This window comes from Bubalus bubalis, chromosome 16 (assembly GCF_019923935.1).
Source record: "Bubalus bubalis isolate 160015118507 breed Murrah chromosome 16, NDDB_SH_1, whole genome shotgun sequence".
NCBI lineage: Eukaryota > Metazoa > Chordata > Mammalia > Artiodactyla > Bovidae > Bubalus > Bubalus bubalis.
The window spans coordinates 83,795,719-83,809,256 of record NC_059172.1 but is presented as its reverse complement, the minus strand read 5'-3'; the positions used below and the strand labels follow the sequence as shown (position 1 = coordinate 83,809,256).

The following is a 13,538-nucleotide window of genomic DNA, read 5'->3' as shown; positions in this document are numbered from 1 at the left end:
GGATTGGGGGCAGGAGAAGGGGACGACAGAGAATGAGATGGCTGTATGGCATCACCAACCCGATGGACATGAGTTTGAGTGAACTCCGGGAGTTGGTGATGGACAGGGAGGCCTGGCTTGCTGCAATTCATGGGGTCGCAAAGAGTCGGACATGACAGAGCGACTGAACTGAACTGAAGTATTATATTGTTGTTGATGCTGCCATAAGTGAGAATGTTTTATTTACTTCATAGTTAATTTCATTCTTAGCATATACAAGACCTGGAGCTGACTGTTGCTCATATCATGAATTCCTTATTCCAAAATTCAGACTTAAATTGAAGAAAGTAGGGAAAACCATTAGCCCATTCAAGAATGACCTAAATCAAACCCTTACGATTTTACAGTGGAAGTGATAAGTAGATTCGAGGGATTAGATCTGATAGAGTACCCGAAGAACTATGGATGGAGGTTCATAACATTGTACAGGAGACAGTGACCAAAACTGTACAAAAAAGATCTTAATGAGCTGGATAACCCCAATGGTGTGGTCATTCACCTAGAACCAGACATTCTCGAATGTGAAGTCAAGTGGGTTTTAGGAGGCATTGCTATGAAAAAATCTAGGTACGGTATTGGAATTCCAGCTGAGCTATTTCAAACCCTAAAAGTTGATGCTGTGAAAGTGCTGCACTTGATATGTCAGCAAATTTGGAACTCAACACTGCCCACAGGACTGGAAAGGGTCAGTTTTCATTCCAATCCTAAAGAAGGGCCGTACCTAAGAGTGTTCTAACTACTGTACAGTTGTGCTCATTTCACATACTAGCAAAGTAATGCTCAAAGTCCTTCAAGTTTGGCTTCAACAGTATGTGAACTGAGAACTTCCAGATGAACAAGCTGGATTTAGAAAAGGCAGAGGAACCAGAGATCAAATTGCTAACATCCATATGGATCACAAAAAAACAAGGGGATTCTAGAAAAGCATTTACTTCTGCTTCTTTGACTACGCTAAAGCCTTTGACTGTGTGTATCACAACAAACTGTGGGAAATTCCTAAAGAGATGGGAAAACCAGACCACCTTGCTTATTTAATTATATGCAGAGTGCATCATGTGAAATGCTGGGCTGGATGAATTACAAACTGGGATCAAGATTGCCAGGAGAAATATCAACAACCTCAGATATGCAGATGATACCAGCCTATTGGCAGAAAATGAAGAGGAACTAAAGAGCCTCTTGAAAGTGAAAGAAAGTGAAAAAGCAAAAAACTAGTGCTGGCATCTGGTCCCATCACTTCATAGCAAGTAGATTGGTAAAAAGTAGAAACAGTGCAGATTTTATTTTCTTGGGCTCCAAAATCACTGCAGATGTTAACTGCAGCCATGAAATGAAAAGACATTTGCTCCTTGGAAGAAAAGCTGTCATAAACCTTGTCAGTGTATTAAAAAGCAGAGACATCACTTTGCCAACAAAGGTTCATATTGTCAAGGCTATGGTTTTTCCTTCCAGTAGTTGTGTACGGCTGTGAGATTTAGACCACAAAGAAGGCTAATTGCTGAAGAATTGATGGTTTCAAACTGTGGTTTTGGAGAAGACTCTCAAGAATCCCTTGGACAGCAAGGAGATCAAACCAGTTAATCCTAAAGGAAATCAACCCTGAATATTCACTGGAAGGACTGATGCTGAAGCCGAAGTTCCAATACTTTGGCCACCAGATGGGAAAAACCGACTCATTGGAAAAGACCTTGATGCTGACAGAGATTGAGGGCTGGATGAGAATGGGGTGACAGAGAAAGATGATTGGATGGCATCAGTGAATCAGTGGTCTTTGAGTTTGAGCAAAGAGGTAGTGAAGGACAGGGAAGCCTGGCATGCTGCAGTCCATGAGGTGCAAAGAGTCAGACACAACAACAATTTTTGTATTTTGATATTGTATCTAGTAATTTTGCTTAATTTATTAATGCTTACATTTCTTGGTGGAGTCTATGGAATTTTCTACTTAGGTAAAGACTTCTGTTGCCATTTGGTTAATAGTGTTGAGTTTCTTTTTTATCTCTCTTCTTTGTGACTTGACTTTTTGTAGTAATATTCTTTGACTGGCTTCTGAGATAGCTCAGTTGGTAATGATTCCGCCTGCAATGCAGGAGACCTGGGTTTGATCCTGGGGTTGGGAAGATCCCCTGGAGAAGGAAATGGCTATCCACTCCAGTATTCTGGCCTGGAGAATTCCAGGGACTGTGTAGTCCATGAGGTCGCAAAGAGTTGGACACGATTGAGCAACTTTCACTTCACAGTCTTTGACTCTTATCATAATCATTAGTGTAACTACTACAGGTTTTTTGCTTTTGGTTACCATGAGACTTACATAAAATTTATGTTTTTAACTTATTGTTTTAATCTGACACAGTTTCAATTGCATATATAAATTTTACATTTTTACTTCTCCTTTTCCATTTTAAATTATTGATGTTTTAGTTTATATGTATTTTATATTATGCATCTAATACATTATTTTAGTTATGGTTGTCTATTAGTATTTATTTTAAAATTTTGAATTATGTATCACCATTATAATATTACAGAATCTGACTTTGTATATTTACCCAGTTAGCTTTACACTTACATTTATGTGTTTTTATCATCTTTTAAATAACTCCCTTTATTATTTCTTTGAAGGCAAATCTAGTGGAAATGAACTCACTGAGTTTTTGTGTTTTCAGAAAATTCTTTATCTTTCATTAATTTCTGAAAGATGATTTTGTTGGGTGTAGTATTCCTGAGACAGTGTTTTGTTTTCTTTCAGTATTTTGAATATATCACCCCATTCTCTCCAGGACTACTAAGTTTCTGTTGAGAAATCGGACCACAGTCTATTGGGAGTGGTCCCTTGTATATGATGTATTGTTCCTCTGCTCCTTTTAAAATTCTTTCTTGTCTGACTTTTGATAGTGTAATTACAATGTGTCTCTATAGCTGTTTTGGAGTAGTCTATTTGGCGTCCTTTGGGCCTCATGGCTTTTGATATCCATATCTCTCCCCAGGTTTGTACAGCCATTATTGCTTTAAAAATATTTTCTGTTCTTTTTTCTTCTGGGATTCTCATAATGCAGTTGTTATTCATTTGATGATATCTTGTGGTTTTCATAGACAGTTTTACTCTTTTGCACTTTTTTGGTCTTCCAGCTGAATGATTTTAAATGCCCTGTGTTCTATTCATTGATTCTTTTTTCTGCTTGACCAAGTCTGATGTTAAAGCTCTCCATTGAATTCTTCAGATCAGTCATCATGTCCTTCAACTCTAAAAATTTTTTTTAATGGCTTATTTCTTGGTTGAACTTCTTGCTTTGCTCATGCACTGTTTTCCTAATTTTGTTTAATGTCTGTAAAGAAGCTCACTAAACTTCTTTGAGGGGATTATTCTGAAATCTTTGTACACAGTTCAGAAATTTCTGTTTCTTTAGAGTCAGCTTGGAACTTTCTTACTTTCCTTTGGTGGTGCCATGTTGGCTCAGCTTTCTGCTCCATTGCTGTTGTAAGCAGGGTGGTAGGTGGGGCTACACAGCTTCCTGAGTTTTCTGTTTAGTTTTTCTGATTGGGCAGGCATGGAGGCTGTATTCAGGCCAGGCGTTGAATTTGCTTTCCAACCTGGGGGCCATGTAACAGCATTCACAGCTGGTATGACTTGCTGACTAAGGATCTTAATCAGTCAGAACTGCTCACTAAGTTCCTTGGTCAGACAGAATCACTGGCTTGGTGCTCTTCAAGTGTTGCTGAGCTGCTCTGTTTCCTGGATGCTCTGGGCAGGTTTCCAGGTAAGTGGGGCTGGGGTTGCATTCACCAATAAAGCTAGGAATTAGCTTCCCTACCTGGGTCAGCAACAGCAGCAAAGCAGGCATCAAAGCCAGCAAGGCATTGTTGGGGATCTTGCATCATAGTCTTGAAAATACAAGCTAAACCACTTTTTAAGAAACTAGCAAATAATTGCCATTAACAATGTATTAATGGTTTAGTGTCTCTGAATCCTCTCAAGCTTTTGGTGTTACCACTGTTTTTAATAATATATTAGCAATTCTGATAGGTAATAATATTCCCACTGTGGTCTTAACTTTACATTTTTTCATAGTGGAATATCTTGGAGCTATAGACAGGTTGTTTCCAGACCTCTGCAATAAAGCAAATGTTGCATTAGTTGTTGTTTTTCCCAATGCTTACAAAAGTTATGTTTAAGTATTAATATCAATACCACTATGTTTAAAAACACTGTATGTACCTTAATTTAAAGTATCAGTTCTAAAAAATGCTAACCATCATCTGACAGCACAAGGTTGCCACAAATTATCAAAACTGCAATATCTGTGAAGTTTAATAGAATAAATTATGTCTTTAATGACTAATGATATGAACACCACTAAATGTACTTATTTTCCATCTGTATGTTTTCATTGGCCAAATATTTATTCATGCCCTTTGGCTATTTTATAGTTGGATTGTTTGGGTTTTTTTCAACCCATTGAATTTCGAGAGTTCTTTGTGTGAATCTTTTATCAGATTTCATTTGCAAGTATTTTCTTACAGGCCATAGCTTGTTTACATGGTCTTTCACAAAGGAAAAGATTTTAGATTTGGTAAAATTCAACCTATCAATTTTTTCCTCTATTTTATGGATTATACTTTTAACTCATATTGACTAACTCCTAGTAGTCACAAAGATTTTCTCCTATAATTTCTTTCTTCTAAAAGTTTTATAGTTTAAATTTTTTCCTTTAAATTTATGATGCATTTTGAGTTAATTTTTGTATAAATGGTGATGGTTAGATCAAGGTTCACTTTTTTTTTGCTTGTGGATATCCATTTGTTTTAATATCATTTGCTTCAGTACTATTCTTTAAATTACTTTTGAACTTTGGTGAAAAATCAGTTGACTTTACTTGAGCGGGACTGTTTGTTAATTATATATTCTGTTCGACTGATCTGTGTATTTAGTCTTCACCAGTATCATACAGGTTGGAGAAGGCAATGGCAGCCCACTCCAGTACTCTTGCCTGGAAAATCGCATGGACGGTGGAGCCTGGTAGGGTGCAGTCCATAGAGTCGCTGAGAGTCGGACACGACTGAGTGATTTCACTTTCACTTTCACTTTCATGCATTGGAGAAGGAAATGGCAACCCACTCCAGTGTTCTTGCCTGGAGAATCCCAGGGACGGGGAGCCTGGTGGGCTGCCGTTTATGGGGTCGCACAGAGTTAGACACGACTGAAGCGACTTAGCAGCAGCAGCGGCAGTATCATACAGTCTGGATTCAGTTCAGTTCAGTCAGTTCAGTCGCTCAGTTGTGTCCGACTCTTTGCGACCCCATGAATCGCAGCATGCCAGGCCTCTCTGTCCGTCACCAACTCCCGGAGTTCACCCAGACTCAGGTCCATCAAGTCAGTGATGCCATCCAGCCATCTCATCCTCTTGTCGTCCCCTTCTCCTCCTGCCCCCAATCCCTCCCAGCATCAGAGTCTTTTCCAATGAGTCAACTCTTCGCATGAGGTGGCCAAAGTACTGGACTTTCAGCTTTAGCATCATTCCTTCCAAAGAAATCCCAGGGCTGATCTCCTTCAGAATGGACTGGTTGGATTTCCTTGAAGTCCAAGGGACTCTCAAGAGTCTTCTCCAACACCACAGTTCAAAAACATCAATTCGAGGGGAGGAGCCAAGATGGCGGAGGAGTAGGACGGGGAGAACACTTTCTCCCCCACAAATTCATCAAAAGAGCATTTAAACATCGAGTAAATTCCACAAAACAACTTCTGAATGCCGGCAGAGGACATCAGGCACCCAGAAAAGCAACCCAACTCTTCGAAAGGAGGTAGGAAAAAATATAAAAGACAAAAAAAAGAGACAAAAGAGGGAGGGACGGAGTTCCGTCCCGGGAAGGGAGTCTTAAAAAGAGAGAAGTTTCCAAACACCAGGAAACCTTCTCACTGCTGAATCTGTGCCAAGCTTTGGAAGCACAGAGGGCAACATAACAGGGAGAAAAAATAAATAAACAATTAAAACTCGCAGATTGCGAGCCCTACAGTAACTCCCCCAGCAGAGAAGCAGTGCAGACGCCTGCACACGCCATTAGCAAGCGGGGGCTGGGCAGGGAGGCACGGCGCGGGCTGTATCGATTAGAGTAAGAATTTGGCCTGAATATCCAGAGTGCTATTTGAGCGAAATAATTTGGGCTAGCAAACCAGACTGTGGGATATCTATCACACGAAAAGCCAGCCTTAACCTAAGACACCACCAGGCCCGCGCACGGAACAAAGGACTGAATAGAGATAGCCGGCTGCAGACCTTCCCCCTCCGGTGACAGGCAGCCAGAGCCAGAAGGGGGCAATCACAGCCCCAGAGAGACATTATCTATAAAACTGTAAGCAGGCTTCTTTGCTAACTAAAACTTCTTGGGGGTCTGGATGGTCAACATCTGCCTGAGAAGGTGCGCCGGTTTTACACCCAGATAACCGAGTGGCGGGGAGGCAATAAATCGCAGCATTGGCACTCGCCAAACACCTCATCACATGAGCTGTTTGGACCTGGGAAGAGCACAAAATGCAGGCCCAACTGAGTCTGTGCCTCTGAGGACTACCCGAGTGCCTGAACCTGAGTGGCTTGGACCTGGGAGGTGCATGCAGCCCAGGGCTGGCCTCGGATTGTTCCCGGCGGAACAACCTAGAACCCAAGCACTGTGGGCAGGGAGGCTACGCACCGTGAGCGGGGGCAGACCCATGTGGCTGAGGCACTGCGAGCGCACGCCAGTGTTATTTGCAGCATCCCTCCCTCCCTTCCCACAGCGCGACTGAACAAGTGAGCCTAAAAGAAAAAAAGTGTCCTCCACCGTCCCCTTTGTGTCAGGGCGGAAACCAGACACTGAAGAGACCAGCAAACAGAAGAAGCTATAACAGAGGGAAACGCCTTGGAAGCTACAGGCCATAGATTAAAACCCTGTGGTTACTACGGACTACATAGAAAGGGGCCTATAGATCTTGAGAAATATAAGTCGGACCAAGGAACTAGCCAAAAATGAACTGAGCCCACAATACTCACAACAAAACCAGAGAAAGTCCTAGATATATTTTTACTATTTTTACGATCATTCTTTCTTTTTTAATTGAAAAAAAAAATTAAGTCGTCTATTGGTCCTTTAATTTTCACTTTTATAACCTATTACTTTGCCAAAAAAAAAAAAAGACCCTATTTTTTTCTTCTTCAGCAAACTTCATATATATATATTTTATAATTTTTTGACCTTATTTTTTTTTTTCTTCTTTTCTTTAACATTGTATTTTTGAAATTCCAAACTCTACTCTAGATTTTTAATTTTAGCTTTTTGGTATATGTTATCAATTTTGTACCTATGGCTTTTTTTTTATAATTTCTGTGACTTTTTTTTTTTTTTCCTTTCTCTGTTTCTTTCTCTTCTTTTATATAACGTTGTATATCTGAAATTCCAAACTCTACTCTAGATTTTTAATTTATGCTTTTTGGTATTTGATATCAATTTTGTACCTGTATTTTCTTTATAACTTTTGCGACTTTGTGTTTGTTTTCTTTCTTTATTTTTCTTCTTTTTTAAAACATTGTATTTTTGAAATTCCAAACTCTACTCTAGATTTTAAATTTTTGCTTTTTGGTATTATCAACTTTGTACCTGTATTTTCTTTATAATTTTCGCGACCTTGTTTGTTTTTCTTTGTACGTTTTTTCTCTTTCTTTTCCTTCTTCTTTTCTTTAACATCGTATTTATGAAAGTCCAAACTCTACTCTAGATTTTTAATTTTTGTTTTTATGTATTTGTTACCAATTTTGTACCTTTAAGAACCCAATCTTCAGGACCCATTTTTCACTAGGGAGCGAGATTACTGGCTTGACTGCTCTCTCCCCCTTTGGACTCTCCTTTTTCTCCATGAGGTTGCCTGTGTCTCCTCCCTAACGCCTCGCTACTCTACCCAACTCTGTGAATTTCTGTGTGTTCCAGACGGTGGAGAACACGTAGGGAACTGATTACTGGCTGGATCTGTCTCCCTCCTTTTCATTCCCCCCTTTTATCCTTCTGGTCACCTCTGTCTCCTTCCTCCTTCTTCTCTTCTCTGTATAACTCTGTGAACATCTCTGAGCGGTCCAGTTGTGGAGTGCACATAAGGAAGTGACTACTGGCCAGCCCACTCTCTCCACTATTGATTCCACCTCATCTCATTTGGGTCACTTCTAACTACCTCCTCCCTCTTCTCTTCTCCATGTAATGCTGTGAACCTCTCTGAGTGACCCTCACAGTAGAGAAACTTTTCATCTTTAGCATAGATGTTCTATCAATGGTGCTGTATAGAAGGTGAAGTTTTGAAACTACTGTAAAAATAAGACCGATAACTGGAAGCCGGAGGCTTAAGTCCAAACCCTGACTCCAGGGAACTCCTGACTCCAAGGAACATTAATTGACAGGAGCTCATCAAATGCCTCCATACCGACACTGAAACCAAGCACCACACAAGGGCCAACACGTTCCAGGGCAAGACATACCAAGCCTCCAACAACAAAGGAACACGGCCCTGAGCTTCAAGATACAGGCTGCCCAAAGTCACCCCAAAACCATAGACATCTCATAACTCATTACTGTACACTTGATTGCACTCCAGAGAGAAGAAATACAGCTCCACCACCAGAACACCTACACAAGCTTCCCTAACCAGTAAACCTTGAGAAGCCACCTGTACATACCCACACACAGCGAGGAAATGCCACAATAAAGAGAACTCCACAAACTGCCAGAATACAGAAAGAACACTCCAAACTCAGCAATTTAAACAAGATGAAGAGACAGAGGAATACCCAGCAGATAAAGGAACAGGATAAATGCCCACCAAACCAAACAAAAGAGGAAGAGATAGGGAATCTACCTGATAAAGAATTCCAAATAATGATAGTGAAATTGATCCAAAATCTTGAAATTAAAATGGAATCACAAATAAATAGCCTGGAGACAAGGATTGAGAAGATGCAAGATAGGTTTAACAAGGACCTAGAAGAAATAAAAAAAGAGTCAATATATAATGAATAATGCAATAAATGAAATTAAAAACACTCTGGAGGCAACAAATAGTAGAATAACAGAGGCAGAAGATGGGATTAGTGAATTAGAAGATAGAATGGTAGAAATAAATGAATCAGAGAGGGTAAAAGAAAAACGAATTAAAAGAAATGAGGACAATCTCAGAGACCTCCAGGACAATATTAAACGCTACAACATTCGAATCATAGGGGTCCCAGAAGAAGAAGACAAAAAGAAAGACCATGAGAAAATACTTGAGGAGGTAATAGTTGAAAACTTCCCTAAAATGGGGAAAGAAATAATCACCCAAGTCCAAGAAACCCAGAGAGTCCCAAATAGGATAAACCCAAGGCGAAACACCCCAAGACACATATTAATCAAATTAACAAAGATCAAACACAAAGAACAAATATTAAAAGCAGCAAGGGAAAAACAACAAATAACACACGAGGGAATTCCCATAACAGCTGATCTTTCAACAGAAACTCTTCAAGCCAGGAGGGAATGGCAAGACATACTTAAAATGATGAAAGAAAATAACCTACAGCCCAGATTATTGTACCCAGCAAGGATCTCATTCAAGTATGAAGGAGAAATCGAAAGCTTTTCAGACAAGCAAAAGCTGAGAGAATTCAGCACCACCAAACCAGCTCTCCAACAAATACTAAAGGATATTCTGTAGACAGGAAACACAAAAACGGTGTATAAATTTGAACCCAAAACAATAAAATAAATGGCAATGGGATCATACTTATCAGTAATTACCTTAAACGTAAATGGGTTGAATGCCCCAACCAAAAGACAAAGACTGGCTGAATGGATACAAAAACAAGACCCCTACATATGTTTTCTACAAGAGACCCACCTCAAATCAGGGGACACATACAGACTGAAAGTGAAGGGCTGGAAAAAGATTTTCCATGCAAATAGGGACCAAAAGAAAGCAGGAGTAGCAATACTCATATCAGATAAAAAAGACTTTAAAAACAAAGGCTGTGAAAAGAGACAAAGAAGGTCACTACATAATGATCAAAGGATCAATCCAAGAAGAAGATATAACAATTATAAATATATATGCACCCAACATGGGAGCACCGCAGTATGTAAGACAAATGCTAACAAGTATGAAAGGAGAAATTAACAATAACACAATAATAGTGGGAGACTTTAATACCCCACTCACACCTACGGATAGATCAACTAAACAGAAAATTAACAAGGAAACACAAACTTTAAACAATACAATAGACCAGTTAGACCTAATTGATATCTATAGGACATTTCACCCCAAAACAGTGAATTTCACCTTTTTCTCAAGCGCACATGGACCTTCTCCAGGATAGATCACATCCTGGGCCATAGATCTAGCCTTGGTAAATTCAAAAAAATAGAAATCATTCCAAGCATCTTTTCTGACCACAATGCAGTAAGATTAGATCTCAATTACAGGAGAAAAACTATTAAAAATTCCAACATATGGAGGCTGAACAACATGCTGCTGAATAACCAACAAATCACAGAAGAAATCAAAAAAGGAATAAAAATTTGCATAGAAACAAATGAAAATGAAAACAACAACCCAAAACCTGTGGGACACGGTAAAAGCAGTCCTAAGGGGAAAGTTCATAGCAATACAGGCACACCTCAAGAAACAAGAAAAAAGTCAAATAAATAACCTAACTCTACACCTAAAGCAACTAGAAAAGGAAGAAATGAAGAACCCCAGGGTTAGTAGAAGGAAAGAAATCTTAAAAATTAGAGCAGAAATAAATGCAAAAGAAACAAAAAAGATCATAGCAAAAATCAACAAAACCAAAAGCTGGTTCTTTGAAAGGATAAAATTGAAAAACCATTAGCCAGACTCAGTCAAGATACAAAGGGAGAAAAACCAAATCAATAAAATTAGAAATGAAAATGGAGAGATCACAACAGACAACAAAAGGATCATAAGAGACTACTACCAACAATTAAATGCCAATAAAATGGACAATGTGGAAGAAATGGACAAATTCTTAGAAAAGTACAACTTTCCAAAACTGGACCAGGAAGAAATAGAAAATCTTAACAGACCCATCACAAGCACGGAAATTGAAACTGTAATCAAAAATTCTCCAGCAAACTAAAGCCCAGGTCCAGACGGTTTCACAGCTGAATTCTACCAAAAATTTAGAGAAGAGCTAACACCTATCCTGCTCAAACTCTTCCAGAAAATTGCAGAGGAATGTAAACTTCCAAACTCATTCTATGAGTCCACCATCACCCTAATACCAAAACCTGACAAAGATGCCATAAAAAAAGAAAACTATAGGCCAATATCACTGATGAACATAGATGCAAAAATCCTTAACAAAATCCTAGCAATCAGAATCCAACAACACATTAAAAAGATCATGACCAAGTGGGCTTTATTCCAGGGATGCAAGGATTCTTCAATATCCACAAATCAATCAATGTAATACACCACATTAACAAATTGAAAAATAAAAGCCATATGATTATCTCAATGGATGCAGAGAAAGCCTTTGACAAAATTCAACATCCATTTATGATAAAAACTCTCCAGAAAGCAGGAATAGAAGGAACATACCTCAACATAATAAAAGCTATATATGACAAACCCACAGCAAACATTATCCTCAATGGTGAAAAATTGAAAGCATTTCCTCTAAAGTCAGGAACAAGACAATGGTGCCCACTTTCTCCACTACTATTCAACATAGTTTTGGAAGTTTTGGCCACAGCAATCAGAGCAGAAAAAGAAATAAAAGGAATCCAAATTAGAAAAGAAGAAGTAAAACTCTCACTATTTGCAGATGACATGATCCTCTACATAGAAAACCCTAAAGACTCCACCAGAAAATTACTAGAACTAATCAATGACTATAGTAAAGTTGCAGGATATAAAATCAACTCACAGAAATCCCTTGCATTCCTATACACTAATAATGAGAAAACAGAGAAATTAAGGAAACAATTCCATTCACCATTGCAACGGAAAGAATAAAATACTTAGGAATACATCTACCTAAAGAAACTAAAGACCTATATATAGAAAAGTATGAAACACTGGTGAAAGAAATCAAAGAAGACACTAACAGATGGAGAAATATACCATGTTCATGGATTGGAAGAATCAATATAGTGAAAATGAGTATACTACCGAAAGCAATTTATAGATTCAGTGCAATCCCTGTCAGGCTACCAACAGTATTCTTCACAGAGCTAGAACAAATAATTTCACAATTTGTATGGAAATACAAAAAACCTTGAATATCCAAAGCAATCTTGAGAAAGAAGAATGGAACTGGAGAAATCAACCTACCTGACTTCAGGCTCTACAACAAAGCCACAGTTATCAAGACAGTATGGTACTGGCACAAAGACAGAAATATAGATCAATGGAACAAAATAGAAAGCCCAGAGATAAATCCACACACATATGGACACCTTATCTTTGACAAAGGAGGCCAGAATATACAATGGATTAAAGACAATCTCTTTAACAAGTGGTGCTGGGAAATCTGGTCAACCACTTGTAAAAGAATGAAACTAGAACACTTTCTAACACCATACACAAAAATAAACTCAAAATGGATTAAAGACTCAACATAAGACCAGAAACTATAAAACTCCTAGAGGAGAACATAGGCAAAACACTCTCTGACATACATCACAGCAGGATCCTCTATGACCCACCTCCCAGAATACTGGACATAAAAGCAAAAATAAACAAATGGGACCTAATAAACCTTAAAAGCTTCTGCACATCAAAGGAAACTATTAGCAAGGTGAAAAGACAGCCTTCAGAATGGGAGAAGATAATAGCAAATGAAGCAACTGACAAACAACTAATCTCAAAAATATACAAGCAACTCGTACAGCTCAACTCCAGAAAAATAAATGACCCAATCAAAAAATGGGCCAAAGAACTAAATAGACATTTCTCCAAAGAAGACATACAGATGGCTAACAAACACATGAAAAGATGCTCAACATCACTCATTATCAGAGAAATGTAAATCAAAACCACTATGAGGTACCATTTCACACCAGTCAGAATGGCTGCGATCCAAAAGTCTACAAGCAATAAATGCTGGAGAGGGTGTGGAGAAAAGGGAACCCTCTTACACTGTTGGTGGGAATGCAAACTAGTACAGCCACTATGGAGAACAGTGTGGAGATTCCTTAAAAAACTGGAAATAGAACTGCCTTATGATCCAGCAATCCCACTGCTGGGCATACACACTGAGGAAACCAGAAGGGAAAGAGACATGTGTACGCCAATATTCCTTGCATCACTGTTTATAATAGCCAGGACATGGAAGCAACCTAGATGTCCATCAGCAGATGAATGGATAAGCAAGCTGTGGTACATACACACAATGGAGTATTACTCAGCCATTAAAAAGAATACATTTGAATCAGTTCTAATGAGGTGGATGAAACTGGAGCCTATTATACAGAGTGAAGTAAGCCAGAAA

General features: G+C 38.8%; 1 protein-coding gene across 3 annotated transcripts in view; it reads left to right on the top strand.

The window, feature by feature from the left end:
* The window catches only part of KBTBD3 (kelch repeat and BTB domain containing 3), a 77,665-nt gene that overhangs the window by 26,565 nt on the left and 37,562 nt on the right, over nucleotides 1-13,538 (top strand). Inside the window, exon 2 of one of the 3 annotated variants that reach the window (XM_044929817.2) lies at nucleotides 3,723-3,794. The exons of the other annotated variants lie outside the window; for them this stretch is intronic. The gene's annotated coding sequence lies outside the window, so the exon portion shown is untranslated. The remainder of the gene's footprint in view (nucleotides 1-3,722; nucleotides 3,795-13,538) is intronic. 3 annotated transcript variants of the gene reach the window in all.